This window comes from Mesoplodon densirostris, chromosome 15, assembly GCF_025265405.1.
Source record: "Mesoplodon densirostris isolate mMesDen1 chromosome 15, mMesDen1 primary haplotype, whole genome shotgun sequence".
Taxonomy (NCBI): domain Eukaryota; kingdom Metazoa; phylum Chordata; class Mammalia; order Artiodactyla; family Ziphiidae; genus Mesoplodon; species Mesoplodon densirostris.
Window position 1 is genome coordinate 66154564 of NC_082675.1, and position 14515 is coordinate 66169078.

The 14515-nt window shown below is 38.5% G+C and overlaps 1 protein-coding gene across 2 annotated transcripts in view; it reads right to left on the reverse strand.

Moving 5' to 3' along the window:
- DYM (dymeclin) overlaps nt 1-14515 on the reverse strand; it is a 381878-nt gene that overhangs the window by 259964 nt on the left and 107399 nt on the right. The gene's annotated exons all lie outside the window — the stretch shown is intronic.

The window sequence follows — 14515 nt, forward strand, 5'->3', positions numbered from 1 at the left end:
ATAATCATTTCCTTGCTTTTCTTTATAGATTCAAACACCTACAGACCAAACTCTAAACAATGTAGTTTAGTTTTGCCTGGCTTTTTGGTGTAGTTTTGCCTACTTTTGAACTTTCATACTGTATGTTTTCTTTTAACTTGTTTCTTTCATGCCATGTGGTGTTCTAAGGGTCATCAGTTTACATGGGGAGCTGCAGTCCCTTCAGCCGCATGTCATGAACATAATACTCTTCATCCATCCCACTCTTGATGGTCATCTGACGGGTTTCCAGTTGGAGACGATTATAAACAATGTTGTTACGAACCTTTCCTCATGTTTTCTTGCACTCAGGTGTGCAGGTTCCTTTAGGACATATACCTAAGAATGGAGCTGCTGGGGTACAGGGTACGTTCATATTCAGTGTCACTAAATAATGGCCAAATATATTCCAAAGCAGCTATACCTAATTACACTCTTAGCAGAGTTGTCAGAGTTCCCACTGGTGTACCAACACCTTCTTTCATAATTTAAAATATAACATTCATCTCCAGTGTTATACCTCTGAAAGTTACTGGCTGCAATTGTACCTACTTTCATATATGTCTGATTTTGAAACAAATTTAATTCACTTTCACTTCGTGCAAAATAAGGGTAAAACTACATCTACAGTCTAATAAGCAGCACCTAGCTCCACACAGGACCAGCAGGGTGAATTAAGATATTCATACCCTATCCTTTGTACATCTCTGGAAGTATCCCAAGCATCCCAAAGCAACTTACTAGTCTCTTCTCCTGATTGGCTAACTCCTGTTATGTGTCGTAATAATGTTTATTAACATTGCTTATTTCTTTGGTCATTTGACATACAGTTTTAGGCTCCATAAATTTACACTCCCATGCAAAAAAATACTGAAGGGTATTTTTATCTAACAGAATTATAGTTGACTGCTCACCAGGTGTGGGGGGAAAAAGGTATACCAACATCTGTAGTAAGAAAATGTAATAGATTTCTTAAATACTAAATTTTCTTTACTTTGAGAAAATGTGATGTTCTTTGCAGAGAATTCCCCCACTCTCCACCAATCACTGTCCATTATGGAAAAACTATCAACATTTATGGTCTGATTACTTAAATTAAGCTGTTGCCACACTGACTATGTGAAAAATCGAAAGGTTATTTTTAAAAATTTCTCAAAATAAACACATTTCAAATAATCAGCCCAATTTTATCTAATTCTGCCAGGATTTTAAACATGCAAATAAAATTTAAAAACAAACGGATATATCATGTCATTTTGTTGTACCAAAATGTCCATATAATCACTGATAATCTCAAAACATCACTCAGTAGTAATCATGCAATTGGAACCCTACATGTCAATGCTCTGATTGTTATTGAAGAAAACCAGTCTATGGGAGAAAAAACTTGAATCAAGTATTTTCTTTAAAAAATACAATGAAAGTGGGACTTCCCTAGTGGTTGAGTGGTTAAGAATCTGCCTTCCAATGTAGGGGATGCGGGTTCAATGCCTGGTCAGGGAATTAAGATCCCACATGCCACACGGCAACTAAGTCACACGCTCTAGAGCCTGCATGCCACAACTAGAGAGCCAGCATGCTGCAACAAAGAGCCCACACGCTGAAAAAGACCCCGCATGCCACAACAAAGATCCCACATGCTGCAACTAAGACCTGATGCAGCCAAATAAATAAATAAATATTAAAAAAATAAAGCTATTTGACTTAATTGACATCACTCAAATAGTTGTAAATTTCATGGTACATCCATACAATGGAATATTATTCAGCCATAAAAAGGAATGAGGTACTGATACATGTTATAACATGAATGAACCTTAAAAAAATACAATGAAAGTGTTAAGACAACAAAATAACCTAAATTGCTAAAAATATCATATTTGTATTTTTTAAATTAAAAAAATGTATGAAACTGGGGAGGGAGGAAAGGGAGGTAGTAGAAACTCTGTATTTTCTGCTCAGTTTTCTGGAAACTAAAACCACTCCAAAAAATAATAATAAATAAAGTCTATTAATTTTTTAAAAAATGAAATGTAAAGGAGTAATTAAAAGTATAAATCCACAACCGTAAAGGGAATAGGGCCATAAGTAGCTGAAAGATTTTAACAACTTTCTGGTAGAAAGTTAACAGTGAACACAGCGGAAGAAGACACAGACAGAAATTCTCATAGCAGGAGCTATAATGAAAGGAGAGTGTCCATTTATACAGTAGATCTTTAGCAAGGGTCTAGAATTAGAGAAGGTATATGGATTGGGGGCAGGAGTTAGAAGCAGGGCTAAAAATGGAAAAATTTCAAAAATCTTTAGCAGAACAATTACCTCTTTACAATGGTACTTTTCTAGGCTGCAGTCATCCAGGTTTTACAGACCAGTCATATAATTTTCAGAGACTACATGACATTCACTCATTCAACAGGTAATTAGTATCTCCCACAACCCAGGCCCTCTGCTAATGTGCTGAGGATACAGGTTTGAACAACAAGTAATTCCTGCTCATAAGACTTTCCTCCCAGTCTAGCGAGGGGCAGTAGTTAGGTAACGGAGAGTCCTACAACAGTTCAAGAACTGGGGCCGCCCAGCACAGATCCCACCCCTCTCTACACTACAGTATTTCTAATTCTTGACTCCAGCTGACTCTGCTCAAGCCTACGCCGACCACCTCAGACCCTTGCTCCAAGGCTCCCAAGCTCAGGACCACGTAGTTTCTCCTGTAGCCATCACTGCTCCTAGCACTGGCAACTCCAAGATGGAAGCAGCTGTTCATGTCAGGGCCACAAACAGCAAACTAAGGCCAGGGAATGCAGTGGCTAGAAAGCTAAGAGCAAAGAAGACAGGGAAGAACAATACTGGGGGTGGGGGGGGGATGGCAAACAAGAATAGGAAACTGAAAGCAAACCGGAACTGTCTAGAAATGATCTTTAAAAACAAACAAATAGGTAAAGCCACAAACTGCTATTTTACTCACACAGCACTACCTGTTGAGCAATAGAGATGCGTAAGCAGGCAAAACTATTTGTACTTTTAGGAATATTCCTGGAACGCTTTATACTTTGGAATAATTACGACTGAAAAAATCTCCTCTCTTAAAGCTAATTATCTGTTAATCTGTGTACACTTTCTAAAATAAAGAAACTAGGGGTTGGGCTTCCCTGGTGGCGCAGTGGTTGAGAGTCCGCCTGCCGATGCAGGGGAAAATGGGTTCGTGCCCCGGTCTGGGAAGATCCCACATGCCGCGGAGCGGCTGGGCCCGTGAGCCATGGCTGCTGAGCCTGCGCGACCGGAGCCTGTGCTTCGCAACGAGAGAGGCCACAACAATGAGAGACCCACATACCGCAAAAAAAAAAAAAAAAAAAAAAAAAAAAGAAACTGGGGGTTGAGAACTGACTAACTACAAAGAGGCACAGGAAGTATTATTAGAATAAGTTGTGAAAAGACAAGTTTAAAACTTTTCAACATTTACCCTCAATCCACAGCATCAGGAGCCACAGAAAATAAAATACATGTCAGACTATGAAAATATATGATTCAGTAACTTGTGACATTTTTAATTGCAAAATTAGCTGAACTTGGCTTGCTTTTGCACCACTCAAGTGGCCTGAAAAACGGTACTGATAGCTAAGCAAGGCTTTCAGTTTGATGAAGTTATGGTTAAGGACGCTAAGGAGGCTCCTGGTCAATCTGTGTTTATCTTCCCTTTTCGTAATCTAGAACAGAGGGGGAGATTGCCTTAATTTTGTAAGCACAAAGGCTAAGGGGACATGAAACATGTAAGATAAAATTATGTAAGGTGTTTGGAAAACAAGAGAAAGTGACACAGGTCGGGGGGGAAAGATGAGGCAGGCAAGGGTAGCTAGTATTTGTTTTCAGTATTTACCATGTTCTAGACATTTATTCACTACTTGTGGTATGTTATTTAAATGTAACAAAAGCCCACAGGTAAAGATATTCTAAGTTTCACTTTTAAAATGAGAAAATTAGGATTCAGTGAAGTAACTTAAACAAAACTAATAGAAGCCAGAGCCTGGTTTCCAGCTCAGATCTATCTGATGCCAAAAGCTATATTCTCTTCCAATCCATGAGCTGGTAAGGATGGCTAGCTGCTTCTCTTCCCCCTCCCGTTCCTTTGCCTAGCCTCTGTAAAGTATGGGACCCCTATGGCCTCGCAGAATTGACTCTGGAGGCTGCTGGGCAGCACAATGAGTGGTAACTCCCTCTCTCTCTCCACCATTCCATCCAGTTGGATTTGATGGGCCTTCAAGGACCACAGTCTGGCAAAGTACAAGAGAAAAATAGACATGTATCAAAATCCTGCAAGGAATCATCACTCCATTTTTACAGATGGGAAAAGGCTTGGAGAGGATACAAAACTTTCACAAGGTTACAGAGCTAACCAGCTTGCAGTAAAGGTTCGAGTCCAGGTCTGGCCAGACCCCCACGTTCTTCAGAATCTTACCTAGCAACTCTGGAAGGGTTAGAAGCTTTTTAATGGACAAACTGAAATTTACAACACTAATTCATCCTCACAGTGCTTCTGGTTTTCCCCCAACATTTTATTATGAAAACTGTCAAACATCCAGAAAAGTTGAGAGAATTATAAAGTGAATACCCATATACTCACCACCTAGATTTCACATTAACATTTTGCTATATTTGAGATAACATCCCTATCCTTCTATGCATCCCTATATTCCCCAACAATGTAGCTTATTTTATTAATGTATTTCAAAGTAAGTTGCAGAAACATTTTAAAAGGGAAGTCTTTGTTTTTCAGGTTTTTTAAAAATTTTATTTATTTATTTTTCACTGCGTTGGGTCTTTGTTGCTCTGCGTGGGCTTTCTCTAGTTGCAGCGAGCGGGGGCTACTCTTCATTGTGGTAAACGGGCTTCTCATTGCGGTGGCTTCCCTTGCTGCAGAGCATGGGCTCTAGGTGCGTGGGCTTCAGTAGTTGTGGTGCATAGGCTCAGTAGTTGTGGCTCGCGGGCTCTAGAGCACAGGCTCAGTAGTTGTGGTGCACAGGCTTAGCTGCTCCGCAGCCTGTGGGATTTTCCTGGACCAGGGCTTGAACCCGTGTCGCCTGCATGGGCAGGCGGATTCTTAACAACTGCGCCACCAGGGAAGCCCCTAAGAGGGAAGTCTTTGAATAACTCCTAACCCTAGATTTTAAATTATTATTTATTCATGTGAAAGGTGGTCTCAAAACTATACCAACTATAATTTATGAGGGTTTTTACTAGCATTCACAAATTGTCAGCAAGTAATCTTGAATAAATCTAATCTTTACATTTACTCCAAACATCCATGCTGAAATTAATGTAAATTTTAAAGCAGCTGCTTAATAAAAGTTATACTTATTGACTGTGATAGAATTTAACAGTTTTAAAGCAAATCCATCTTTTTTTTTTTTTTTTTTTTTTTTGCAGTACGCAGGCCTCTCACTGTTGTGGCCTGTCCCGTTGCGGAGCACAGGCTCCGGACATGCAGGCTTAGCGGCCATGGCTCACAGGCCCAGCTGCTCCATGGCATGTGGGATCTTCCCGGACCAGGGCACGAACCCATGTCCCCTGCATCGGCAGCTGGACTCTCAACCACTGCGCCACAAGGGAAGCCCCAGCAAATCCACTTTAATTGCTTCATTTTTCAAATAAGATTCGGTCCCCAAAATTAGAATTCCATGATTTTAATATTATATTTAAAATATTTTTAATATTTTAAATTCCACAATAAAATAAATTACACTAGTGGAGTCTCAAAAACAGATTAAATCGTTGATGCCAAATAAACAACATTTATAGCAGTCTTAGAAACATTCCTAGGATTTCATCTGAAATTGATTGCATTATTCTATTTTCTTCCTGGTGAATATGAATGAATTCATTCCCCCAATGATCTGTGGCATAAAAAAAGCTTCAGTCTTCCCCTCAAATCTGTTAAGAAGAAAATGGGACTAGAGGGCTGGCATGCTGACTTTCAAAACCATTTCTGGAGGGCTTCCCTGGTGGCGCAGTGGTTGAGAATCAGCCTACCAATGCAGGGGACGCAGGTTTGTGCCCCGGTCCGGGAAGATCCCACATGCCGCGGAGCGGCTGGGCCCGTGAGCCTGCACGTCCGGAGCCTGTGCTCCACAACAGGAGAGGCCACAACAGTGAGAGGCCCGTGTACCACACACACACAAAAAAAAAATTCTGGAAACTGGTTTAGGAGCGGTTGTCAGCAAATTACAAGGATAAAAGAGAACAAGTCAATATTATATTTTGACACTTCCAACAATTATCTTTTAATAAATATTGTTTAAAAGTCTAAAATCTGAAACAATGCTTGTTTCAGAGAGCAATTAAAAGTAAAATAACTTATATTATGACCCTACAACTAAATATGGTCAGTTTGTATTGTAGATACTAATCTAAACGCTCACTCTGGGGCTTCCCTGGTGGCACAGTGGTTAAGAATCTGCCTGCCAATGCAAGGGACACGGGTTCAAGCCCTGGTCTCGGAAGATCCCATGTGCCATGGAGCAAATAAGCCCGTGGGCCACAACTACTGAACCTGCGCTCTACAGCCCGCGAAACACAACTACTGAAGCCTGTGCTCTGCAACAAGAGAAGCCACTGCAATGAGAAGCCCGTGCACCGCAACAAAGTGTAGCCCCCACTCGACGCAAGTAGAGAAAGCCCACGCACAGCAACAAAGACCCAATGCAGCCAAAAATAAATAAATGCTCACTGTATGCCTGCAAAGAACCATTACAAGTAAACAGTAAACTGAAATTAACTATATTTTTAAAGTCACAAAATGAGTTCAGTTCTGAAAATAAAGAAGGGGAGAAAAAAGTCATTCTTTCACCTGGAATATAAAAATCTATCAGATCATTCCAAATAAAAATGAATTGAGAATGTAATTACTGTTTATAAAGCACTTTCTTTTTTTGAAAATTCAAAGTGCTTTAATTAGAAATGCTTTCACAACTATGCCTGTTTCTGAGTGCCACATACTTTTTCGCTTATTGTAGTTTTTCTTTCTCTCAATGAGTCAGCCCAGAAGAAGCCAAAACTGAAGAGAAAAACAACTGTCACATAAAAAAAAATACAACTATTTCATACCATACCTATCATAATGAATTCAATAACACCAATTGAGAGAAATGAGTTTTAATCTTCAAATTCTACTTCATTAATTTCTCTATTATAGCATTTATCTAAACAAATAATCACTACTTTGGCTTTATAATTTGGCTGCGACACCCACCACTGCAAGCAAAGGAAAAAAAAAAACATTTTTGATGGCTCATTCAAATGGAAAAGCCATATATCAGAAATTATCGTGTGAAACCTCAGTAGTTGTGATGGAAAGCCCAGTTTGGCAGAACACATTCAATTAGGCTTGGCTCTTTAAAATGTTAAATAGTCAGTTACAATCACATTACAGCTTTGTCTTATAATGAAAAAACACACAAGAAATTTCAAGGTCAATGCTTCCTTTGCTTCACCCTTTTTTTTAAGTATTAGAGGCAATTTAGAAGCTTTAAAATATATTAAAAGACAGGGTCAAAGAAGTAAGGATAGAATCAAAAGAAAAACAATAAATGTTATAACTGTTTTTCCTTCTCACAATATAAATTTTCAACATAGCTCTTGTAGTGATTATCTGAAGTCTCTATTATAAATGTGTATACCAAATATCAGATATTTTCATAATTTATTTACATTAAAAATCTGGGTAAACTTGTAAATCATTATAAGGTCACTGTCTTTTTTCTATATATTTTAAACAAAAGTTATCTTTCAAATACAACTATGTAATATTTGTGACTAACAGTGACCATTTATTATGCACCTACTGGGTATGAGGCTCTTTCTTATACTTTTGCTCATTTCATGCCCTCAGTAGCCCTATAAAGGAAGGTATTATCCTCATTTTGCCTTGAAGAATTTGAGTCACTAAGAGGATAAATAGGCAAAGAACATCTAGTTACTAAATGGCAGGACTGGCTTTCGATTCTAGGTCTAATACCAACAGCCAGAGTCTGATACTTATGCCTCTTCCATAATACCAAATTATCAAAATCTAAAGCTAGTCCCTCCCAAAGGATAATATAAGGAGTGGCCTCCAAAATCAGAATAGAAAATAATTTGTTTCAATCACAGGATTATTTGGTGCTGGTGGTCGGGGGGGAATCCTTATGCATTCTGGAATGCCTTTTCCTTCTTTATTTAAAAAAAAAACATATTAGTGAGGTTGGAATGGGCTGTGAGTGATCTACTTTGGGCAAAACCCTCACCTCCACCACTAAACAGGTTGTGGTTTAAAATAAAGAATGACTGGGGCTAAAAGGTGCCTTAGCTGTTGACATAAAAAAGAGACCAATGGCCTCCCAAACTGAGAATTTCAGTGAGGGGAATTCCAGCATGACCTATTTAATACCTACTACTGACTGAATGTTTGTGTCCCCCAACCCCAAATTCATATATTAAGCCCTAACCCCAATGTGGTGGTGATAGGAGGTAGGGCCTTTTGTAAAGTCATTAGGTTTAGATGCAGTCATGAGGGCGGAGCCCCCATGATGGTATTTGTGCCCCTATATGAGGAAGAAGAGACACTATGTAAAGATACTGTGCAACCATCTGCAAGCCAAGAAGAGAGCCCTCACTAAGAACCAAATCTGCCAGCACCTTAATCTTAGACTTCCCAGCCTCTAAAACTGGGAGAAATAAATGTCTGCTGTTCGAGCCACTCAGTCAACATAAGGCAAATGCTAACAGCTATAAAAGAGGAAATCAACAGTAACACCATATAGTGGGGGACTTTAACACCTCACTTATATCAATGGACAGATCATCCAGACAGAAAATTATTGAGGAAACACAAGCTTTAAATAACACAATAGACCAGATAGATTTAACTGATATTTATAGGACATTCCATCAGAAAACAGCAGATTACACTTTCTTCTCAAGTGCACACAGCACATTCTCCAGGATAGATCACATCTTGGGTCACTAATCAAGCCTCAGTAAATTAAAGAAAATTGAAATCATATCAAGCATCTTTTCCGACCACAATGCTATGAGATTAGAAATCAATTACAGGGAACAAAAAAACGTAAAAAAACACAAACACATGGAGCTAAACAATACATTACTAAATAACCAAGTGATCACTGAAGAAATCCAAGAGGAAATCAAAAAATAACTAGAAACAAATGACAATGAAAACACAGCGATCCAAAACTTATGGGATGCAGCAAAAGCAGTTCTAAGAGGGAAGTTTATAGCAATACAATCCTACATCAAGAAACAAGAAACATCTCAAATAAATAATCTAACCTTACATCTAAAGGAACTAGAGAAAGAAGAACAAACAAAACCCAAAGTTAGTAGAAGGAAAGAAATCATAAAGATCAGAGCAGAAATAAATAAAACAGAAACAAAGAAAATAATAGCAAACATCAATAAAAGTAAAAGCTGGTTCTTTGAGAAGATAAACAAAATTGATAAACCTTTAACCAGACACATCAAGAAAAAGAGGGAGGACTTCCCTGGTAGCCCAGTGGTTAAGAATCTGCCTGCCAGTGCAGGAAACACGGGTTCGAGACCTGGTCTGGGAAGATCCCACATGCCATGGAGCAACAAAGCCCGTGCACCACAACTACTGAGCCAGCACTCTAGAGCCTGCGAGCCACAACTACTGAAGCCTTTGTGCCACAACTACTGAAGCCCACGTGCCTAGAGCCCGTGCTCTGCAACGAGAGAAGCCACTGCAATGAGAAGCCCACGCACTGCAAAGAAGAGAAGCCCCTGCTCACCGCAACTAGAGAAAGCCTGCACATAGCAACGAAGACCCAATGCAGCCAAAAATAAGTAAATTTAAAAAAAAAAGAAAAAAGAAAAAGAGGGAGAGTACTCAAATCAATAAAATTAGAAATGAAAAAGGAGAAGTTACAACAAACACCGCAGAAATACAAAGCATCATAAGAGACTACTACAAGCAACTCTATGCCAATAAAATGGAAAACCTGGAAGAAATGGACAAATTCTTAGAAAGGTGTAACCTTCCAAGACTGAACCAGGAAGAAATAGAAAATATGAACAGACTAATCACAGTAATGAAACTGACACTGTGATTAAAAATCTTCCAACAAACAAAAGTCCAGGACCAGATGGCTTCACAGGTGAATTCTATCAAACATTTAGAGAAGAGCTAACACTGATTTTTCTCAAACTCTTCCAAAAAATTGCAGAGGAAGGAACACTCCCAAACTCATTCTATGAGTCCACCATCACCCTGATACCAAAACCAGACAAAGATACTACAAAAAAAGAAAATTACAGACCAATATCACTGATGAATAGAGATGCAAAAATCCTCAACAAAATACTAGCAAACAGAAACCAACAACACATTAAAAGGATCATACACCACAATCAAGTGGGATTTATCCCAGGGATGCAAGGATTCTTCAATATACACAGATCAATCAATGTGATACACCATATTAACAAATTGAAGGAAAAAAACCATATGATCATCTCAACAGATGCAGAAAAAGCTTTTGACAAAATTCAACACCTATTTATGATAAAAACCCTCCAGAAAGTGGGCATAGAGGGAAGCTACCTCGACATAATAAAGGCCATATACGACAAACTCACAGACAACATCATTCTCAATGGTGAAAACTGAAAGCATTTCCTCTAAGATCAGGAGCTAAGATCAGGAGCAAGACAAGGATGTCCACTCTCGCCACTCTTATTCAACATAGTGTCGGAAGTCCTAGCCACAGCAATCAAAGAAGAAAAAGAAATAAAAGGAATACAAATTGGAAAAGAAGACGTAAAGCTGTCACTGTTTGCAGATGACATGATATTATACATAGATAATCCTAAAGACACCACCAGAAAACTACTAGAGCTAATCAATGAATTTGGTACAGTTGCAGGATACAAAATTAATGCACAGAAGTCTCTTGCATTCCTATACACTAACAACAAAAGACCAGAAAGAGAAATTAAGGAAACAATCTCCATTCACCACTGCAAAAAAAAGAATAAAATACCTAGGAATAAACCTACCTAAGGAGGTAGAAGACCTGTACTCAGAAAACTATAAGACACTGATGAAAGAAATCAAAGATGTCACAAACAGATGGAGGGATGTACCATGTTCTTGGATTGGAAGAATCAACATTGTGAAAATGACTATACTACCCAAAGCAATCTACAGATTCAATGCAATCCCTATCAAATTACCAATGACATTTTTTACAGAAATAGAACAAAAAAATCTTAAAATTTGTATGGAAACACAAAAGACCCAGAATAACCGAAGCAACCTCGAAGGAAAAAAGTGGAGCTGGAGGAATCAAACTCCCTGACTTCAGACTATACTACAAAGCTACAGTAGTCAAGACAACATGGTACTGTAACAGAAACAGAAATACAGATCAGTGGAACAGGAGAGAAACCCGAGATAAACCCATGCACCTATGGTCAACTAATCTATGACAAAGGAGGCAAGGATATACAATGGAGAAAAGACAGCCTCTTCAATAAGTAAAACTTATTGAAAACTGAACAGTTACATGGAAAAAAATGCAATTAGAATACTCCCTAACACCATACACAAAAATAAACTCAGAATGGATTAAAGACCTAAATGTAAGACCGGACATTATAAAACTCTTAGAGGAAAACATAGGAAGAACACTCTTTGACATAAATCACAGCAAGATCTTTTTTGACCCACCTCCTACAGTAACAGAAAAAAATACAAAAATAAACAAATGGGACCTAATGAAACTTAAAAGCTTTTGCATAGCAAAGGAAACTATAAACAAGATGAAAAGACAACGCTCAGAATGGGAGAAAATATTTGCAAACGAATCAGCAGACAAAGGATTAACCTCCAAAATATATAAACAGCTCATGCAGCTCAATATTAAAAAAAAACAAACAACCCAATCCAAAAATGGGCAGAAAACCTAAATAGACTTGTCTCCAAAGAAGACATACAGATGTCCACGAGGCACATGAAAAGCTGCTCAACATCACTAATTATTAGAGAAATGCAAATCAAAACTACAGTGAGGTATCACCTTACACCAGTCAGAACGGGCATCATCAGAAAATCTACAAACAACAAATGCTGGAGAGGGTGTGGAGAAAAGGGAACCCTCTTGCACTGTTGGTGGGAATGTAAATTGATACAGCCACTATGGAGAACAGCATGGCGATTCCTTAAAAAACTAAAAATAGAACTATCAAACGACCCAGCAATCCCACTACTTGGCATATGCACAGAGAAAGCTATAATTCAAAAAGATACATGCACCCTAATTTTCACTGCAGCACTATTTACAATAGCCAGGTCATGGAAGCAACCTAAATGCCCATCGACAGACAAATGGATAAAGAAGATGTGGTACACATATACAATGGAATATTAGTCAGCCATAAAAATGAACGAAATTGGGCTATTTGTAGAGACATGGATGGACCAAGAGACTGCCATACAGAGTGAAGTAAGTCAGAAAGAGAAAAACAAATATCGTATATTAACACATATATGTGGAATCTAGAAAAATGGTACAGATGAACTGGTTTGCAAGGCAGAAATAAAGACACAGATGTAGAGAACAAAAGTATGCACTCAAACGGGGGAAAGTGGCAGGGCTGGGGGTGGGGGTGGTGGGATGAATTGGGCGATTGGGATTGACATGTATACACTAATATGTATAAAATAGATAACTAATAAGAACCTGCTGTATAAAAAAATAAATTAATAAAAAAAAACAACAATCCTGATAAACTGGACCTCATCAGCAAGAGAGCAATAAGAAGAGAAAGCAAGATAATACTGAAGGAGAGTGTCAGTTAAACCCATTAGAGCTGCCTCAAAACAATGTAATCCCCAATAGTTAACAGAATTGGCTCAACTATCTGCCATGATGGGCACACAGCAGAACAGATGCAAGCACAGGAAAGGGACCCGCACCACAGAGAGGTGCAGAAATGGACCAGCTCTTTCAGAACCATCTAGAATGCTTAGTGAAAATATGTATGACCAGGCCGCACTGCATATCTAATGGCTTAGAAATTCCAAGGTGTAAGCACAAGCACATGTTGGTGGGAATGTAAATTGCTACAGCCACTATGGAGAACAGTATGGAGGTTCCCTAGAAAACTAAAAATAGAGCTACCATATGATTCTGCAATCCCACTCCTGGGCATATATCCAGAAAAGATGAAAGCTCTAATTCGTAATATCATAAGATACATGCACACCAATGTTCAAAGCAGCACCACTTACAAAAGCCAAGACATGGAAGCAACCTCAGTGTCCATCAACAGATGAATGGATAAAGAAGATGTGGTATATATATATATGTGTGTGTGTGTATACACACACACACATATACACATATAAATATATACATACATACACACACACAAATATACACAGACAATGGAATATTACTCAGCCATAAAAAGAATGAAATAGGACTTCCCTGGTGGCGCAGTGGTTAGGAATCTGCCTGCCAATGCAGGGACACGGGTTCAAGCTCTTGTCCGGGAAGATCCTACATGCCGCAGAGCAACTAAGCCCATGTACCACAACTACTGAGCCTGCATTCTAAAGCCCGCAAGCCACAGCTACTGAGCCTGCATGCCACAACTACTGAAGCCCGCGCTCCCAGAGCCTGTGCTCCCCAACAAGAGAAGGCACTGCAATGAAGAGTAGCCCCCGCACCGCAATGAAGAGTAGCCCCCGCTTGCTGCAACTAGAGATAGCCCGTGCGCAGCAACGAAGACCCAATGCAGCCAGAAAGAAAAAAGAAAAAAGAAAATACATTAATTAACTGATTTTTAAAAAAGAATGAAAATACCATTTCCAGCAACATGGATGTAGAGATTATTATACTAAGTGAAGTCAGACAGAGAAGGACAAATATCATATGATATCATTTATACGTGGAATCTAAAAAAATGATACAAATGAACTTATTTACAAAACAGAAAGAGACTCACAGACATAGAAAACTAGCTTATAGTTACCAAAGGGGATGGGGGGGGAGATAAATTAGGAGTTTAGGATTAACATATACACACTATATATAAATGGGTAAACAAGGACCTACTGTGTAGGGAACTATACTCAATTATCTTGTAATATATTCTAAAAAGAATATATATGAATAACAGAATCACCATGCTGTACATCTCAAACTAACACCACATTGTAAATTAACTATACTTCAATGTTTTTAACAAAAGTTAAAAAAAAAAAAGAGACATCCCCTTTTAGGAAATACACATTCAAGTATTTAGGGGTAAAGGGCCATGATGTATATAACTTATCCTCAAAAATGGTTTAAAAAATGTGTGTGTGTGTGTGTGTGTGTAGAATTGGGGGGAGGAATACAAATACAATACAAATGGGATAAAATGTTAACAATAAATCAGCCTCGTTAAAGGCATATAATTTGGGGGATTTTTTTAGTTT